The 18,174-nt window shown below is 44.5% G+C and overlaps 1 long non-coding RNA gene across 1 annotated transcript; it reads right to left on the bottom strand.

Annotated features, from left to right (window-relative positions):
- Positions 1–1,070: 1,070 nt before the first annotated feature.
- Positions 1,071–11,833, bottom strand: LOC149357756 (uncharacterized). The gene is made up of 3 exons (XR_016291886.1): positions 11,687–11,833; positions 10,532–10,605; positions 1,071–1,214 (listed from the first exon to the last, which is right to left on the bottom strand). It is a non-coding gene; the product is annotated as an uncharacterized LOC149357756 (long non-coding RNA).
- Between the last annotated feature and the right edge of the window lie 6,341 nt (positions 11,834–18,174).

Here is an 18,174-nt window from a genome sequence, read left to right as displayed (position 1 = left end):
GAGCGCACCATGGCAAGCGACGGGCGCCGGTGAGGAGCTGGCTGGCTGGTTGGCGTTGGCAGGCATAGGGGTAGTGATAGTCCGGTTACGTAGCTCCAGGACGGGATTCCGCAACCTCCACCAAGATGTAACGGCCTTTATTGGCAAGAGATGACTGATTGTGAAGGCCGGTTAGAGCGGGCAAGGACAGGTCCGGTCGCAGAACAGTTGATGCTCCCACCACGTGCCGCGCGTCGGTTCTGCTGCCTCAGCTGCCGATCGTCGTCTTCTCGCCTCGCCCCGCGCATCGGTTCTGTTGCTCCGTCTGCTAAGCGTCTTCCTCTTTACAAGGCCAATTTCTTTAACTTCGAAGCTTTTAAAGTTGATTGAGAGGGTGTTGCAAGGTAGAATAACGTCCGTTATTTCAGACTGGGTTGTTGAACACTTCCCAGATAGGTTTCAGGCCAGGATGCTCTATATGGTGTGCCCATACCGATCTTGAGAGCCGCATACAGTTAGAAGAGCAGAAAGTTGGGCGAGTTGGTTTTCTGCGCAATTTTTTTCAGTATACGCATGCAGTTAGCTCGTAGCCGAAACCAATACGCAGCGCTTGTTACTTTAGATGTGTCTAAGGCTGATGTTAGCGTTGAGCACAGGACGCTCTTGCAAAGACTACAGGCAGCAGGACTTCCGAGATACTTTTTGGCTTGGCCCTATTGGAAAAAAAGGCAATGATGTAAATATTGGAAACCAACACTGGAAAACTTGGTGGATTATGGTAATGGAAAATATGTTGGAATAACTGGGCATGTTGGAATGACTGGGCATGTTGGAATGACTGGGCATGTTGGAATGACTGGGCACGTTGGAATGACTGGGCATGTTGGAATGACTGGGCATGTTGGAATGACTGGGCATGTTGGAATGACTGGGCATGTTGGAATGACTGGGCATGTTGGAATGACTGGGCAGGTTGGAATACTGGGCAGGTTGGAATGACTGGGCATGTTGGAATGACTGGGAGATGTTGGGGCAGGGGTCATGGGGCAATGTTATGTCTGTCGCAATGAGACAGCATATTTCAAAATAGATGAAGCTCCTACAGCCAGTTTTATTTTGTGTTCATGCTCCTCTTGCTCTTATTTAGCCACTTGTCAATGCAGCTGGGCCCCATGAAACAGCCTTGTTGATGTACCACCGGTGCATGAGGGCTTGGGAAAACTGGGCGATGCACTCTGCAGAAAAGATTGAAATGAAAGAATTAGGATTCACAAGTTTTTATTCTTGCCAGTATTAGAGTGCTAAAAAAGTAAACTCCGTATTGTGGCCACAGGAATAAAGTGAGCCTAAATCAATATATCATATGCTCGTCATTAAGTACCATCATCAGCAGCATAACTAGCACCACTGCAAGACAAAGGCCTCTCCTATATCCCTAAACATAAGCCTGACGTGTGCCATAATGAGCAAAATAAAAAAGCCATCGTTTTTTGTCCTCTGATAAGGCTTTTAGTGGGGTATTAATAAGAGGGACAATATAAAGGTAACATCAGAAGGGTGACTGCAGTAGCACAGCTGAGATGTCGCAGACGATACACTACGAAAAGAGGCATACAATCCATTGATACATCAGTTGCAAAAAATAAAAACAGCAGCAAAGAAAAGGTAAAACAAACCAGTGTCAATGCTCCAAGCGATATCACTTATTTCCATAATTTTGAGGGACCACATGCAATGAAAATGTGGTGAGGTAGAGTCACAAGCGAAGGCCATTCTGTTCTCGATTTAATTATTACTAACTCTATGCAGCTGAATGCTTTTTCTGGTGTTTTATCTTGTTGTGTTACTGACCATCTTCCTGTGTTTGCTTGCATTGAGAACGCTAGTACAATAGGAAGTAAGTCCACATCAATCACATACCAAGCTATTACAGAATCATCATTGAAATCCTTTAGGGATGCGCTCATGAAAGTATATTGGAGTAAGATAGCTGAACTTCATGATGCAAATGTTGCCTATAATACGTTTGTTGATTGCTTTAAACAGATATATCACGACTGCTTTCCTCTTGTAACACGTGTGAAAAGTCGCAGAATCCGCAAGCCATGGGTAACGCCAGAGCTTCGCGGAGAAATACAAATGAAAGACAAGCTGTACAGAAAATTTTTGAGCAGCCGGAAGGTTGAGGACCTTGCGGTATTTAAGAAATATAGGAACAAATTGACTAAAAAACTGCGGTCTGCACGAACAGCCTATCACGTGTCACTTCTAGATGTTAAGAATGCTCGAAATGGTGTACTATGGTCGAGATTAAATACACTTCTGCAGCGGGACAGTTCACGCACTGCATTAACAAAATTAAATATTGATGGAAAGGAAGTTTCTGGCGTCGAACTGGCTAATGTATTCAATACTTTTTTAACGAGCTTGGCTACCCGTGCTATAACACGTGCTGCCGGATCTGCCGCTTGCAAATATGTTCGAATTCAGAATGATGAAACAATTTTTCTGCACCCAGTCACGGTAGACAAAGTAGTGTCGGTGATAACAAATCTTAACAATAGCAGTAGCTGTGACATTGATGATATCCAAATACGGCCAGTCAAGCATGTAGTTGACATAATTGCTCCCATACTTGCTCACATCTTTAACATCTGTTTAGAAACTGCAGTTTTTACGGAAAAAATGCAATTAGCAAAAGTTGTTGTTCTTTACAAAAAAGGAGATCGCAACGCCCTCGCCAACTACAGACCAATCTCTATTTTGCCAGTGTTTTCGAAAGCATTTGAGAAAATGCTGCAGCTAAGAATGTCAAATTTCTTCCATAAATTTAACTTGCTAACACCATTTCAGTTTGGCTTCTGCAAAAGCAAATCCACTGAACTTGCATTACTCCAACAAAAGGAATATATAATAAAGCAACTTGAAAACAAATCTATTGTCATTGGTGTATTCGTGGACTTCTCAAAGGCTTTTGACCTGGTAAATCATAAAATCTTACTAAATAAATTACACTACTGTGGTATCCGAGGAAAAGCGCTCTCATTGTTAAGTTCTTATTTGTCGTTTAGACAGCAAGTGGTGTACATAAATGGTATACATTCTGAACCGAAGCCGCTCTTCTACGGTGTCCCCCAAGGCAGTACGCTAGGGCCTCTACTCTTCAATATTTACCTAAACGATATTGTCAACATTAGCGATAATACAAAGTTTTTCATCTATGCAGACGATACGAGCGTATTTTTTTCGGGTGAAAATGTTCATGAACTTATCAAACAATGTAATGCCACAATGAAAGCTCTTGAGGTCTGGTCTGCAGTTAACCTGATGCAAATAAATGAGAGTAAGACCAAAGCTGTCATATTTAGGCCGAAAAATAAAGTTATCCCACTGCACGATAATATTATATTAAACTCGCGGGCTGTAGAAATTGTTGAGCAGTTTAAATGCCTTGGGGTCATATTTTCTGCCAGTATGTCATGGGATTATCATGTCAATTATATCTTGAAAAAAATAGCTCAAATCACTGGTGTTATAGGCCGTCTAAAATACATACTTCCCACAAAAACTAAGATGCTGGTATACAATTCAATATTCAACTCGCATTTAAACTATTGCCAGTTGGTGTGGGGCACTACAACATTCACTAACCTTGAACGTATTCATTTAATGCAAAAAAGATATCTCCGAAATGCATATAATTTACCGTTCCGACATCCCAGTGCAGCTTTCTTTTGTCATTCCAGAGTTATTAAAGCACATAATCTTTATAAATATCGCCTCAGTGTTACTTTTAAAACAGAAATCAAGAAGAATGTAACAAATCTTAAAAATTTTGCAGAACTAAGGAAAAAAGAATCAGTCTATCCAACAAGACGTGGCGAAGAATGGACAGTGCCAACACCTCGACTAAATCTTGGTAGGGAATGCCTTCAGTACACACTTCCATCTCTTCTAAATAGGTATATCCACATTAACCTCGATTTGTTTTCTTTTTCACGTCATGAACTAGATAATTTGTTTTTGCATAACATTGTTTAAGTTTCATTATGTATACATATTGCTGTTTCGTGTATTCTCCGGTGCTTCCTTGATGTGCTTGTTTTTTAAAATTGTATAAACTCTTGTGTTGCCTCCCTGTCAATAATTAGGATTGTAGACTCGTCAAGCTGCCCAAGGGCAGCTTTTTTCTACGATTCCTCCATCTGTAGTGCTAGATGGGAAATAAACTTTGATTTGATTTATTCTTCAATGGGAACAGGAAAAATTTCTTGATTTAGTTGTGATGGCATCCTGGTCTGAAGCGGGGCAGCAACATTTAACATTAAGTTGTGGAAAAGTATTGTAGAGTATATGGAACACACCTAAACGAGCGATTTCCCCTTTTATGCAGTGATGTCTGGTGGTCAAATGAGATGACTGATTACACATATGCTGTACCAAGTGTCGCTGTTGGATTAAAGGGAGTTGGTGGCGTAGCATCAAACAGTTTGGTGCAAAATTGAAAGAGCTAGGGAATACTTCAGTTTGGAATCAATAAAATTTTTATGCATAAACTGCGCAGCATGGCAAGAGCACACAGATCATGACATCTGATAAACCCGAGTGCCCTTGTGGCGCCAGCAGCATGTATCGTGACATGCTCCAAGTATGTGGGGCTGCATCTGGTTAAGGTTTCTCCATACCATTAACCCTAGAGGTGGGAAAGGAGGTCAATACGTTGTGACAAAACAATGCAGACAAGACAAGGACAACGAAGGAATAAATATGATGGCATGAGTGCTGACTATCGCCAATGTGTATTGGAAACCACGTCAAAATATATACACTGTGGCCTAAAAAAACAACGAACAAAGGGCACCTTGTGTTAACCACATTGCATGAGTGTAAAACAAAACAAAAACTGACAAAGAAGCATTTAACAGCATGAACTCTTCCTTAGGAAGCGATAAAGAAGGTGTGCTAACACAGTAATTGCGGTTTTTTTTTAAATTTCAGTGGCCTCGATTATCTCACGCACAAACTTTTCTTTGTCTGTCAGGCAAAATGCAGAACATGAATTCCGGTTCACAGCGTTTAGGATCTGGCAAACAATTGCAATTGCGACAGTGAATCATCAAAGTTCTCCCGCAAGCTTTGTTCACATCTTCGTGGTGGTCTTTTAAACCTCTCAGTGACACACTTGCCTGTTTTCCCAATGTAAACATAGCCGCATTTCAAGGCGTTCGAACACACTGTCTTCTGTGCAGTGCACGAAGAGACTCTGATGGATAATCTCGGTTGACTACAGGTACTGAAACTTCATAGGGTTAGAAAAACAATATCGACGCCAACTCGACTGCCTATTTAACCGGTGCGACCAATTGTGGATGTAGGGAAAGGTACGTACAAACTTCCTTTTGGGAGTTACAGTCTCGACGGGGGCACAAAAGGAATGTTTCAACTTCTGCTTAAAGCAATCGGCTAAAGACACTGACAAAGGTTCTGAATATCCAGTAAAGGACAAACGGCATATGAGCTGGGCAAAACTGGATGTCATGGCAATCAAACAGGATTTCATTAAGGAATTTTTGAAGCAAAGGTTAGTGACACCTCTTGACCAGCTTAGACTGAACCGAAGCAAATGGTAAATGTAGCTTGTTTTCCCTTGGCTCGTAAGCCCAACAAGTGTAACCACCCAAGATTGAGATCCAATAAATGTGATGACATATTATCCTCTATAATTTTAGTGGTGATTCAAAGTGGACTGAGGCTTTGACTGAACTCCTCTCTCATTTTAGACAATGCTTCGTCAGGATTGGAGATCCTGCAATAAGCCACGTAACAGCGGCGCTAATAGTTTTTTTTTTGCAAAAACAAGCTATTCTGAAATGTAATAAAGGTGGACTGAAGGTATGAGCTTAAAAGTGCGACAAAATTATTCACCAAAACGCCTGAGACGTTTGGAATGCCACTGCTCCATTTAGGTTAATGAATTCTTCAACACATTATTGATCCTGATTGAGGGATGGCATAATATAAATCCTTGATGTCAACATAGCACCCCATGAAACTGGTGCGAGAGTTATTGTGTAGAAACTGCGTTACTTTCTCTGCAGATCTTACACGAGAGGAGTCATCAATGCTCAGCAACTTAATTTTATGTTGCAAAGAGAAGGCGATTTGTTTCTGACAGGTTCCATTCTCTTAAACTACAACCCTCAAGGAGCAGTCACCTTTATGGGTCTTTGCGGTAAAGAAGATAGCTGGACAATTTTTCTTACTGAAGTTGATGGCATTAGCCTGATGGTTAAACTCTAGATTGTTAATGTTTCTTGGCACTGGACTTTGCTTTTAACAAATCAGATAGTAAGTGGCACTCAAATTCAGAATACACTGCATCTGTGGCCTTGGACTGAAAGGCACCTTTCGATACGACCACAAAACCACCGTTTATCAGCAGTTGAAAGCAAGAGGGCCCACCCTCTTAAATACGACACAGTTCGGCCTGTGGGCAAGTTCCTAAAGAGGGTTCAAACCGTGACACTGCATCAAAACATCCCGAAACACACCTGTCACACTCAGGTCTGTGCGTGGAAAAGGCAACTCGTCAAACCATGGCAAGCATCTCCACAATAGTTCTCTTCGGAGGAACGGAAAATTTTGGTCCATAAGCACTTCAAGGACCAGACGAGGCAGCGACTCCAAGCTGAAGGTGTGCACCTTGTTGTCAAACTCTTGTGCCTGAAAACAAGCCAGGGAGTGGCTGGTTGACGGTGTCACGCACCGTTGACCAGGTGAAAGCCATCTGGAATGCCACTTTGCAGCCACTTTGCGCTCACTAGCCCGGAGCAGAGAAGCCAAGGCACGAGTGTCTGAAAACAAGGTGCACAATGTCGACACTGAGTTGCTGCCTCGTCTGCTGCTTGAAGCATATACGGGCCAAAATTTGCCATTGTTCCTTCGAAGAGGACTATTCTGGAGCTGTTTGCCATACTTTGACGTCTTGCCTTCCTGTGCCTGGACCTGAGCGTGACAGGCGTGTTTCAGGGGGCGTTGGTTGATGGGGTGTCGTGGTTTGAACCATGCCAGGAACTTGCCCGCAGGCTGAACTGTAACGGGTTTAAGACGGTGGGCCCTATCGCATTCAACTGCTAATAAAGAAGGTGGTTTTGTGGTCATGTCTAAAGGCGTCTTTCTGTCCAAGGCAACGGAGGCAGTTAATTCTGAGTTCAAGTGTCACACAACAGCTGACTTGTTAATAGCAATGACCAGAGCCAAGAAACTATGTAATAATCTAAAGTTGAACCATCTGGCTAATGTATCAACTTCAGCAAGAAACTAGCAGAGGTGCCAATGAGAGGTCAAAAGACCACCGTTACGATGTGAACAAAGCTAGCAGGGGGAATCTGATGTTTCATTGTCGCGACTGCGATCGTTTGCCACATCCTTTATGCTGTGAGGCGTAATTTCTTGTGCTGCATTGTGCTAGACAGACACAGAAAAGTTTGTGCATGAGATGATCGAGGCCACTGAAATTGTAGAAAAAACGCAATCAATGTGTTAACACACCTTCTTTATCGCTCCCTAAGAAAGAGTTCATGCTCTTAAATGCTTCATATTCAACTTTCGTTTTGTTTTTGACAGATCCAAAGTGAATGTTACAAGGCGCCCTTTCTTCATTCTTTTTTTAGGCCACAGTGTATATATTTTGATGTGCTTTCCAATAAACCTTCTTGAAAGTCAGCACTCGCACCGTCGCATTCCTTCCTCATCTTTCTCTTCTTTGCGCTGTTTTGACACGATGAATTACAAACAAGACCATTCATCCGTCTTGCAAAAGTCAATACAGTCAGAGTAGCTGAGATAGTTGGGGCATCCTTCTCAATAATGCAGTCATAAAGACAAGGTTGGGACATAAAGACAAAGACTGTTATTGAATGGCTAATATTAATGTACTTTAGTAATGTGCTTGGTTTGGTTTATGGGGGTTTAACATCCCAAAGTGACTCAGGATGAGGGACGCCTTATGATTTTGCATATTGATATGCTGGGCTTCATAAGAGAAGAAGTACAATAGTTTTTTAAGGCCAGCCGTAGAACAGGAAGCAATGAATCTACACTAATATCAAAGAATGAAGGCTCAAGCATGAGAGTGTAGCTAAAAGGTTATAATGACAAACATGAAAAGCTTTGGAGAAATTCAAGTCGATGACACTTGCCTAAAATAAAGAATCTAAATTTGGGTGAAAATCTGTTGTGAATTCAAAAAGTTGGATTGCACATTAGTAAAGAGAATGGGAGCCGTGATGACTGGTATAGAAATATTAGTTTGAATTATGGTGGCAAGTAATATGCGGACTCATTTCGTGCTCTAACAGTTCATGCAAAATGCACATCAATAAAATAGGAGAACAGTTTGGGGATCAGAACGGTTTCCAGCCTTAATTATTGACAGGTCAGCTTCAGGTTGTCAGGGATAGAACCAAGAGGTTTGGATTGGCTAACAATTATTGGTAAAATCTGTCTTCAGATATCCTCAGTAGTTTAAAGTATGTCAGAAGGCTTCTCACACAGCCCTGAGGTACTCGAAAGCTTGTGCTTATCAATGACTTTCGAGACATGATGAGAAGCAATGGTTAATGCAGTGAAATGGGTAACAAATAACTGATTTTTCTCAAGAAAGTGCCCATGGAATATGCTGTCAAACAAATTCCCAAGGATCCTTCAATTAAGCCCAAAATGACAGTTTATGGGTAGCCACTTTGTTATAACCATCACATACAAAAAAAGAGACACCAGAAGCCCTCCTTATTCACTGAAAACAAGAGAGAATTATGAGACATCATTCCGGCACACAAAATCACACGGATGAAGAGAGTAGACTCCATGGACACCATATTTCAACTGAGGTTTATTCCACAACACAGGCTTTTTATGTGCAAAGGGGTACTAGTGATCCCTGGGGCTGAAAAGTATTTCCGCCACCAGATAACAATTATTCAGGACGGCAAAAACCAAAACACAAAAAAACATAGGGGTAAAGGTATCTTGCCACTCACATTCAACACATCGGCACGCCTATGCATCACCTACCTGGCTGACCCAACAAACATATTTGCCTCCAGATAATCTATTTTTTTTTTCTGGAGCGCTGCAGAAGGGCTGCTGACGTAATTCTCTTTTCAGCAGAGATACAAAAGGCTTAAAAAATTTCCCAGCCCTTTCAAGTGCTAAACTTGCACAAGGCATGTGTTTCTTTCAAAAACGCCTTGCATGCTCGCTTGTGCGAGCAAAGGCGAATGTGCTCAGCTAAATGACCTCTGCCACTTAATGAATCAGCTGTCCTGCAATGTTCAAGCAAGCGTTCATTGATGCAAGCCTCGTCTGTCTAATGTAATGTTTGCCACAGGCAAGGAGGATGCTGTACAGCATGTCAACCTCATGTTTAACGAGGGTTTTGGTGTGCTTAGTTTTGTAGGCAGGCTTTTTTGTAACGTCATTTATCAGGTGGCACATGCATCCCAGCTTTCCCAAGCTGAAAATACGACATGTACATCGTGTTTGTCACTGGCCTTCTTGAGGCGGTGTGACACCTGATGGCAATAGGGCACAATGACAGGTCACTGTTGCGAATGTGCGTTGTCTTCCGGCTTGCACTGCCCAGCACACTTCATCTCTCGAACCTGGCTTTCTACCACTAAGGCTACAATTTCTCCTGTGAAAACTGCCTGCTCCAGTCTCCTTACTTGTGCATTGATGCTGTCACAGAGTCGTGACAGCGTCAATGCCGAAGTAAGGCGACTGGAGCAGGCAGGCAGAAAGAGAAATAGATTATCTCAACGCAAATGTGTGTTGGGTCAGCCAGGTAGGCAATGTTTAGTCACGCCAATGCATTCAACTTGAGTGACAAGCTAACCTTACGCCTATGTTTTTGTTTTTGCAACCTTGAATAATTGTTACCTGGTCGAGGAAACACTTTTCAGCCACAGGGGTCACTAGTACCACTTTGCATGTAAAAGCTCATGTTGTGGAATCAACCTCAGTTGAAGTATGGGGTCTATGGAGTCTACTCTCTTCGTTCATGTGTTTTTGTACACTGGAATGATGTGTCATAATTCTACCCAGAACCAATCAGCTCAGCTCTCCATGCTTAGCAAAAACAAGGCAGCAGTAATGAAACCAGTTCTCATGTGTGCACTTTTTCTTTTACATCTGTGACCTGCGATGAGTGGCATAAAAACACATATTTAAGTTAACACACATGCATCATAATGTTAATATTCGTAGTCAAATAGTATCACATAATGCAGCCAAAAACATGCAGACATTTCGCACTTCATGCATAGAATGCAACGGTTAAAAGACGAGCAATATTGAATGTAAAACTTCAAATGGCCTGCAACCGGCCCATTCTGACAGCCAACTAATATTACTCATATAAACATGTAAACATATCAGGCCAGAGCTATCCAAACTGCTCCAAGCAGTAGCATTAAGGAAAAGAGCAATGAAAGTAAGAGAACATTTCATGGCAACCACAAGAACAAAGCACAATGCAGTAACAACTTACAACACAGCTTTTGACTTCATCTGGTGGCCACAAAATCCATGCCATTGACTCGGACTGGAAGACAGATGTGCCACCTGCGGATACCAATTTCCCATTATCACTATGACAGGAGTACAAAAACAAGCATGCGAACTCGGTCCAACAGTGAATATCACATGAATGTAAAAAGATCAGGAAAAATATACTTGCCCAAGTATACGCCTCAATACAAAGGAAAACTACCCTGTTTAAAATGCATCAGCTCCCCTAGCACTAGTAAAGGAATCTTGCTATGAGCAAAACAAATCTGCGTTCGAAAGCGTAGATAAACATCGTAATAACTGAGACAATTATTGCGTCACTTGTTTTCCTCAGAAACCAATTTTCAAACAGCAGAGTGATCGAAATGCAAGATCCTATACTCTGGGTAGCCAGAAACGCTATCGGTATCATAAAAAAAAATCTTCACATACTCATTTAAAAATTAGATCCTGACGGCCGGAAATTAACTTTCGTTGGTAACTGCAACCTGAGACAGTGCTTTCTTTATAGTGGGGTTTGAATTCAGATGCGGAAAATGGGCACTGATCGTATTGGAGGGTTCCGGATTAATTTAGACCACCTAGAATTTCTTAACGTGAGCTGACATCGCACAGCACAGGGGCATTCTTTTTTTCATTTCACCTAAATCGAAATGCGGCTACTGCCATCAGGATCGACCCCACGACGTAAGGTTCAACAGTCTAGGGCCAAGCAAAAACCGCGGCGAATAAAAAGTGTTTCAATCCCCCTCAAAGTGCTAACGCTATCTTGAAAGACAATCATACATTTTACGCACAGCCAAAGTGCCGGTCCTTGAAACGTGCGCGGTGGTGTGAGCAAGCATGGGCAGAAACGCGTAGAACGAGGCATATACGAGGACAAATCTGTGCTCAACAAGAAACAAAACGCGCAAACATGCGCATACCAAAATCATGCAAAGCTAGCGCACGCACGGTCGCATCCCCTTTGCCAAAACAAGTACCGACAGCGACAATTCTTGGCAGAGCAACTCACCGCGGCGACAACAAAAGCGCCTTAAACGCTTTTTATAGCATTGAACACGAATACTGCAGCAGTACGACAGGTCACCGTTCCAGCATTATATGCTTCGGATAATGCACGAGTACTGCTTACCTTTTCAGATGATTGCGTAGTCGTGCAGAACGCTGTTTGCCTTCGTGTCACGGGCACTACACCAACCAGTGAGAGTTCAGCACGAGTGCTACGTAGCCGGCACTCTCTACCACGTAGACACACAGAAGAAAATATTCCGGGCCTTATTTGGAACATTTCCACCGCGACACTGCCCGCGCGTCTTTGTGCCTGGACACCCATCCCGGACTACACAAAGAGGCAATTTCCTCACTAGCGTCCCAGAACCCTCCTCGCAGCGCCGCCTCTCCTCCTCCGCTCTTTTCTCCCTTCTCTTTTTTTCTTTCACGGCTGTTGCGCTCTTCGGTCTATTCCTCCGGCGAGTCTGCCTCCGCGCACCGCCGCCGCGAATCTGCGCGTCTTCTGAACCGCGGCCTGGTCAGCGCGCCTCTGAATGTGCTGACGCATGGACACGTAGGTGGTGGTGGAAACGTTTATTACCAATGATGTAAATCGTAGGGGGCGCCTGGTTTGCCGCAAAAGTTTGCATGATTACGAGAATTGGTCTGGGTATCGGGCATGCAGCAGTATTGGGTATTGAGCAGTCCGGGTTTGTAGTTGTCGCCAATGTGCAGCCTGCGTTATGGTGAGGGACGGAGCGGGGGGTGCGTATTCCCTTCTTTTGTCTCGGTAATACGAGAGAATATCACGGAAAGAGACCAGGTAGTGCGCGGGCCGCGGGCGAACGGACCGTCGTGTCACGGCCGCTCAATGGAAGCGCACTCGGTGCGCTCTCCATTGAGAGGCCGTGGTCGTGTGAATCGCCCTTTAACGCCATTTTAAGTACGTGCGCAGTCGCCTTCTTTGCGCGAGGAACGTGCCGGCCACACAAATGGCTCGAAGGGCAACGCGAAAATCGCGAGCCGGCCGCCCTAGAAGCTCGCTAGGAGCAGAACAGCTGTGAAAGACAATACGAGCAGAATCGCTTTATTAAGGCGAAAGCCTTTAATGCCTCATACTGTCGTGAGCAGGGAATGCACTACCTGGTCTCCTTCCGTGATATTCTCTCGTATTACCGAGACAAAAGAAGGGAATACGCACCCCCGCTCCGTCCCTCACCATAGCGCAGGCTGCACATTGGCGACAACTACAAACCCGGACTGCTCAATACCCAATGCCCGATACCCAGACCAATGCTCGTAATCATGCAAACTTTTGCGGCAAACCAGGCGCCCCCTACGATTTACATCATTGGCAATAAACGTTTCCACCACCACCTACGTGTTCATGCGTCAGCACATTGAGAGGCGCGCTGACCAGGCCGCGGTTCAGAAGACGCGCAGATTCGCGGCGGCGGTGCGCGGAGGCAGACTCGCCGGAGGAATAGACCGAAGAGCGCAACAGCCGTGAAAGAAAAAAAGAGAAGGGAGAAAAGAGCGGAGGAGGAGAGGCGGCGCTGCGAGGAGGGTTCTGGGACGCCAGTGAGGAAATTGCCCACAAAGAAGCGCACAGACTGAAAAGTTAGAGAGACCAGAAAAATGACACTTTGCCTCGAATAGGCTACGTCGACAGCACTGCGCGATTGTGCACCCTTTAGCAAGAAGAAACACACGCAAACCACAACACAGTTCACGACGGCTCACAATCCAAGAAGCGAATTGTAGCAAGCGCCGAAGCGCGATGCACGCGACGCAGCACCCGAACCGCCATGAGGGTTATACAGAAAAACAGCTACCGGCAGCCACCTGGCGGTGACAACCAGTTTCTGTTTCGGTTTAAGAGCGTACGTTGTTGGGCTAGTCGGTCAATCATAGTGAATACAAGGGGGGGTACTGCGCACAAAAAGACAAGGACAAGAAGATAACACAACAGTCGCGAGTCTGCGCTTGTTGTGTTATCTTCTTGTCCTTGTCTTTTTGTGCGCAGTACCCCCCCTTGTATTCACTGTTTCGGTTTCGTTGTGAAAAAGCTTGTATCCTACTTTTTACTTTATTTTTGGTATTTTTATTGGGTATTCAGCCGTATCGGCATCCACAGAAATTGCAGCGATTGCGAGCAATTACCACTGGTAGAAACGCGCGAATTAACGACCTGTTGCTTGCGCTGCGGTTGAAAAATGCCTGAGTTCTCACGGCAGTATGGCTTGCTGCTTTGCTCATTCACGAAATTACATGCCGATTTCTGTTTGTATGGGGAAGTTTTTTTTATATTGATGGGAGATCAGCAAGGCTAACAAAATACCCAACGTAGCAGTCGTAGAGAGTAGGTTGTCGTAAAAACATGGTGACGCTGTTTGATCGGCAGCACGACGTGAGAGGCGGCAGCGTTGAAACGCGCGTCGATAGAACAACCTCCATGGTATATGCTTTTTTGAGACTACAGTGAAGGTGTGCATTTTTTATAGTGGAGTTCTCTCATCCAACGTGAAAACCAAATCAATTCTTAGTATGAAATATGCTGTGTAATTTATATCCTCATATTGTGTTTATATATATCTGCATTTCTATTTTGAAAAACAGTGTTGTACTGGTTTGGTTTGGTTTATGGGGTTTAACGTCCCAAAGCGACTGAGGCTATGAGAGACGCCGTAGTGAAGGGCTCCGGAAATTTCGACCACCTGGGGTTCTTTAACGTGCACTGACATCGCACAGTACACGGGCCTCTAGAATTTCTCCTCCAAAGAAATTCCAGCCGCCGCGGCCGGGATCGAACCCGCGTCTTTTGGGACAGCAGCCGAGCACCATAGCCACTGAGCCACCGCGGCGGCAGTGTTGTACTGGTAATTGTGTACCAAGGTGCATGTATAAGAGTGCAGCCTTGTCGAAATATTCTGTGTATATATTTGTATTCGTAACCCTTCTACAAAGAAGCTGTGTGGCCAGCTATGTGGCTAACAATTTGTTAATTGAATTAGTATGTCTTGAAATGCACGCTCAATAAAATTTTCTGAATGAAATTGAGTGTTCGGATTCAGGCATGCAGGGCTCTGCAAACCTGCAATTTATTATTTTGTGAACAATGAAGTTAAACTTTTTCTCAAATATTTTGCTAATGATAATCTAAGCCCAAGTATATAAGTCGTTACTTTTTAAAAAAATTTTCTGAAACTGTCAAGTCAACAAATGCACGTGTAAAAAAGAGAAATTTGTCTTGCAGTTTTTATTCTAACAGCATAAAGTGCCAAGTGTACAGTCTTTGTCAAAAGTAACCAGGCTGCATGGTTTGCTTCTAGCTTGTATAGTGGAGCCCTTGTGTTATTCCTAAGGATCAAAACGTGTTGGAAGGTAATAAGACCCTCAGTCCTTACCTTTAGCTACCATTCCAGCTTTAGGGAAGCTGTGAGGGATCCACTGTACGAGCTAGAAGCAAACCATGCAGCCTGGTTACTTTTGACAAAGACTGTACGTTTGATGGATTTGACCCACTGAGATTGTTAGTGCATTGATGAGTTTCATTTTGTCAACCATATAGGCACATGCATGCAGTATCCGCTGCCCAGCATCGGCCATTCAAATACAGCCATGGTTTGTGCCATGCCAAACAAGTAGGTACAGTCGTGGGTAAAAAAGATTAGCGCACATGACGGAACACCAGAGCGCCGGAATGACAACGCCTGGCACTGCGGGTGGCGGAGAGGCTGATAACGGGAGTGCCGGGCCGTTCCCATTCTACAGTATTAAGGGGGTCTGCCACGGACAGTAAAATTACTGCGGACTGCCACGGACAGCAAATTAGCGGACTGCCACGGACAGCAAAACTGCTGACTAAAAGCAGCGCTATCATATATTGTTCCCGCGAGTTCCTTTTGACAAACCATCGCGGACATAAAAAAACAGTAATAAAAAGAAGCCATCTGTGCTCATGATAACCGAGCCAAAATAAATTCCGCAAGCACAGTCACGTAGGGTCGGCACTTCAACGCTCGGGCGGTGCACGCTTGATAAAGCTTACTTCCTGCCGTCCCCCCCCCCCCTAGGCTGCAAACATGGAAACGGCCCGTTAGGCAGTTCTGCCTACCGCAGCGCCGCGTGGTGAGATATACGAATTCTGATCGCCAGTGATCTGTGCTAATATTTTTTGCTCGCGACTGTACACATCCATAGGCTCCCACCGTGGTTTCCACATAGTCCAGTGTTGCCTGCCAGGCCCACCGAGATAATCACGATGGATACCACCAAGCCCATCCCGTCCCATCGTGCTCACTGAAGTGTCCAGCGTGGTTTCCATTCAGCCCAATATTGTTTACTGAAAGTGCCAGTGCAGCCACCACAATTTCCACTCAATCCAGGGTGGCCCAAAGTCGCCATTAGTGCATCCAGCATCTCTTCCATTCGCTCCACCAGCACCCAGCTTGGAAACCAACACTTCCAATCAGCCCACCGTTTCCTCCAACATGGAAACCAACACTTCCATTCGGCCCACCGTTTTCTCCAACATGACTTTTGCTGGAATTTTCAACAGGGGGGTTGCTGAATTTCTTGCTGACAAGGAATTTTACTGCTTCAGTATGGTGTTTCATCAAGCAGTTTTCAACAAGCGAGAGGAGTGCCCCAAGGAGCGGTCCTCTCCCCTGTACTTTTCAACATCTTACTGAGCAGTAATCCCTGCAGTCTTAAAAGTGCACTGAAGAGGAATCTGAAGTTGTCTTTTTGCCGCGGGAACTCGATCTACACGTTCCGAGCTTTCTTAGAAACTGCGATTTATTGCCCTGTGTGGCCGATTTCCCTAATTAAATCGAATTAACGTCTGGCTCCCGCCTTTTTTTTTAGTTATCCCCCGTACGATGGGCGGAGTCGACCAACGCGTGGAGTGCCTTTCACCCAGTCCCGTGGCGGCTTGCCGCTCTGCCATCGGTGGAGTAATACGTAGTAGTCCGTAGGAGCAAATAGTCCGTGCGTATTTTTATTTCTGCGGGCTTATTTTGCGGCCATATTAACTGCGAATGAAACCATTTATTGATGGAAACCTAAAAAAGAAAATAAAGCGAAAGCAAAGCCTCCACGGAGCTGGCTGAAAGGCACTTCACGCGTTGGTCGACTCCGCCCACCGTACGGGGCAGAATTCAAAAATAAAGGCGGGAGCCGGACGTTAATTCGATTTAATTACAGAAATCGGCCACAAAGGGCAATAAGTCGCAGTTTCTAAGAATGCTAGGAACGTGTAGATCGAGTTCCCGCGGCAAAAAGACAAGTTCAGAATCCTCTTCAGTGCACCTATAAGGTGTCCGCCTATGTGTATGCTGATGACATTCCCTTTTTTTGCTTCAGAGAACGACATTTCCTCTTTGTACCAGTCCTTACAGTCCTACCTGAATGTCCTGGACCAATGGTTAACGGACATTAATCTGTCCCTTAATGTCAATAAATGTGCTTTATTGGTTTTTCCGCTCTCTCATCCAGTTAATATCTCCATTGTTTACCCGAACCATGTAATTCGTCAAGTGCAAAGTATCAAATACCTCGGAGTAATTTATGATCCTTCTCTTTCCTGGCGGGCCCACATATAGCCGATCACTGCGAAAGGAGTCCGAGCAGTCGGTATGCTGCGCAGGCTCAGGCTGAGCAATGTTCGTTCTGGCATGAGAAGCCACTCGCTTCTTATGATTTATAGAATGTACGCCCGTCCCGTCTTGGAGTTGGGCTGTGTTTTATTCTCTGGTGCGCCAGCGTATAAACTTCGTCCCTTGATTTTATTGGAGCGGGAGGCGTTGTGCCTCTGTTTGGGGCTTCAAAAATTTGGGGCGAATTCTGTTTTTTACCTGGAAGCGAGTATTCGAGCATTGCCTTCACGATTTCGGCTCTTAACGGTGAAAACGTTTGTAAAAATGGGCGATTCGTCGCTTAATGCCTCCAATTTGATCTTCTTTCATCAGCCTCGGCCATTTTTCAAGGAAACCTCGTCTCGTTTCCGTACCCCTCAGATTTGTATTGTGCAATCCCTCCTTGACCCCTTAAATGTCCGCATTTTGAGCATCCTTGCGATATGCGCCAATTCTTCATCTGTTCAGATTGTCTTCGATGACATCTTTCCAAAACACGTAAAGTTAGTGCCTTTTCATTTGCTCAGCGCTTCATTACAGGATTACTTGCTGCCTTTTAAATCTCATTTGCTCAGAGCGACAGACGCCTGACAGTGTGAAGAAAAGGCCGGTGTTGGCATTTTCTCCATCTCCCTTGATTGGTCCTTCTCACTCCGCATTCCCCATTACACCCCTATTTATTTGGCCGAATTTCTAGCAGTAGTCTTGGCGTTGCGCAAATTAAACAGCTCTTTGTCTTCTGTCATAATTATGATGGATTCATTATCGTTGTGTTCCTCTCTCACCGCGCCTGGAACATCTCAGGCACTACGCTTACTCAAATGCTCGACCCCACCCCACGTGTGTTCGTTACGATTGTTATGGGTGCCTGGGCACAGAGGAATCCTTTTGAATGAGGTTGCTGATACCCTGGCATATATTACTGCGCAGCATATATTATTCGCAGCATCAGCTCTGACCTTCGCTCACGAATTCCGGCATCTCCTTTACC

Source organism: Amblyomma mixtum, chromosome 3, assembly GCF_055824585.1.
Source record: "Amblyomma mixtum isolate Tamu chromosome 3, ASM5582458v1, whole genome shotgun sequence".
NCBI lineage: Eukaryota > Metazoa > Arthropoda > Arachnida > Ixodida > Ixodidae > Amblyomma > Amblyomma mixtum.
The sequence above is the reverse complement of the archived record's forward strand: the minus strand, read 5'-3'. Positions and strand labels throughout refer to the sequence as shown.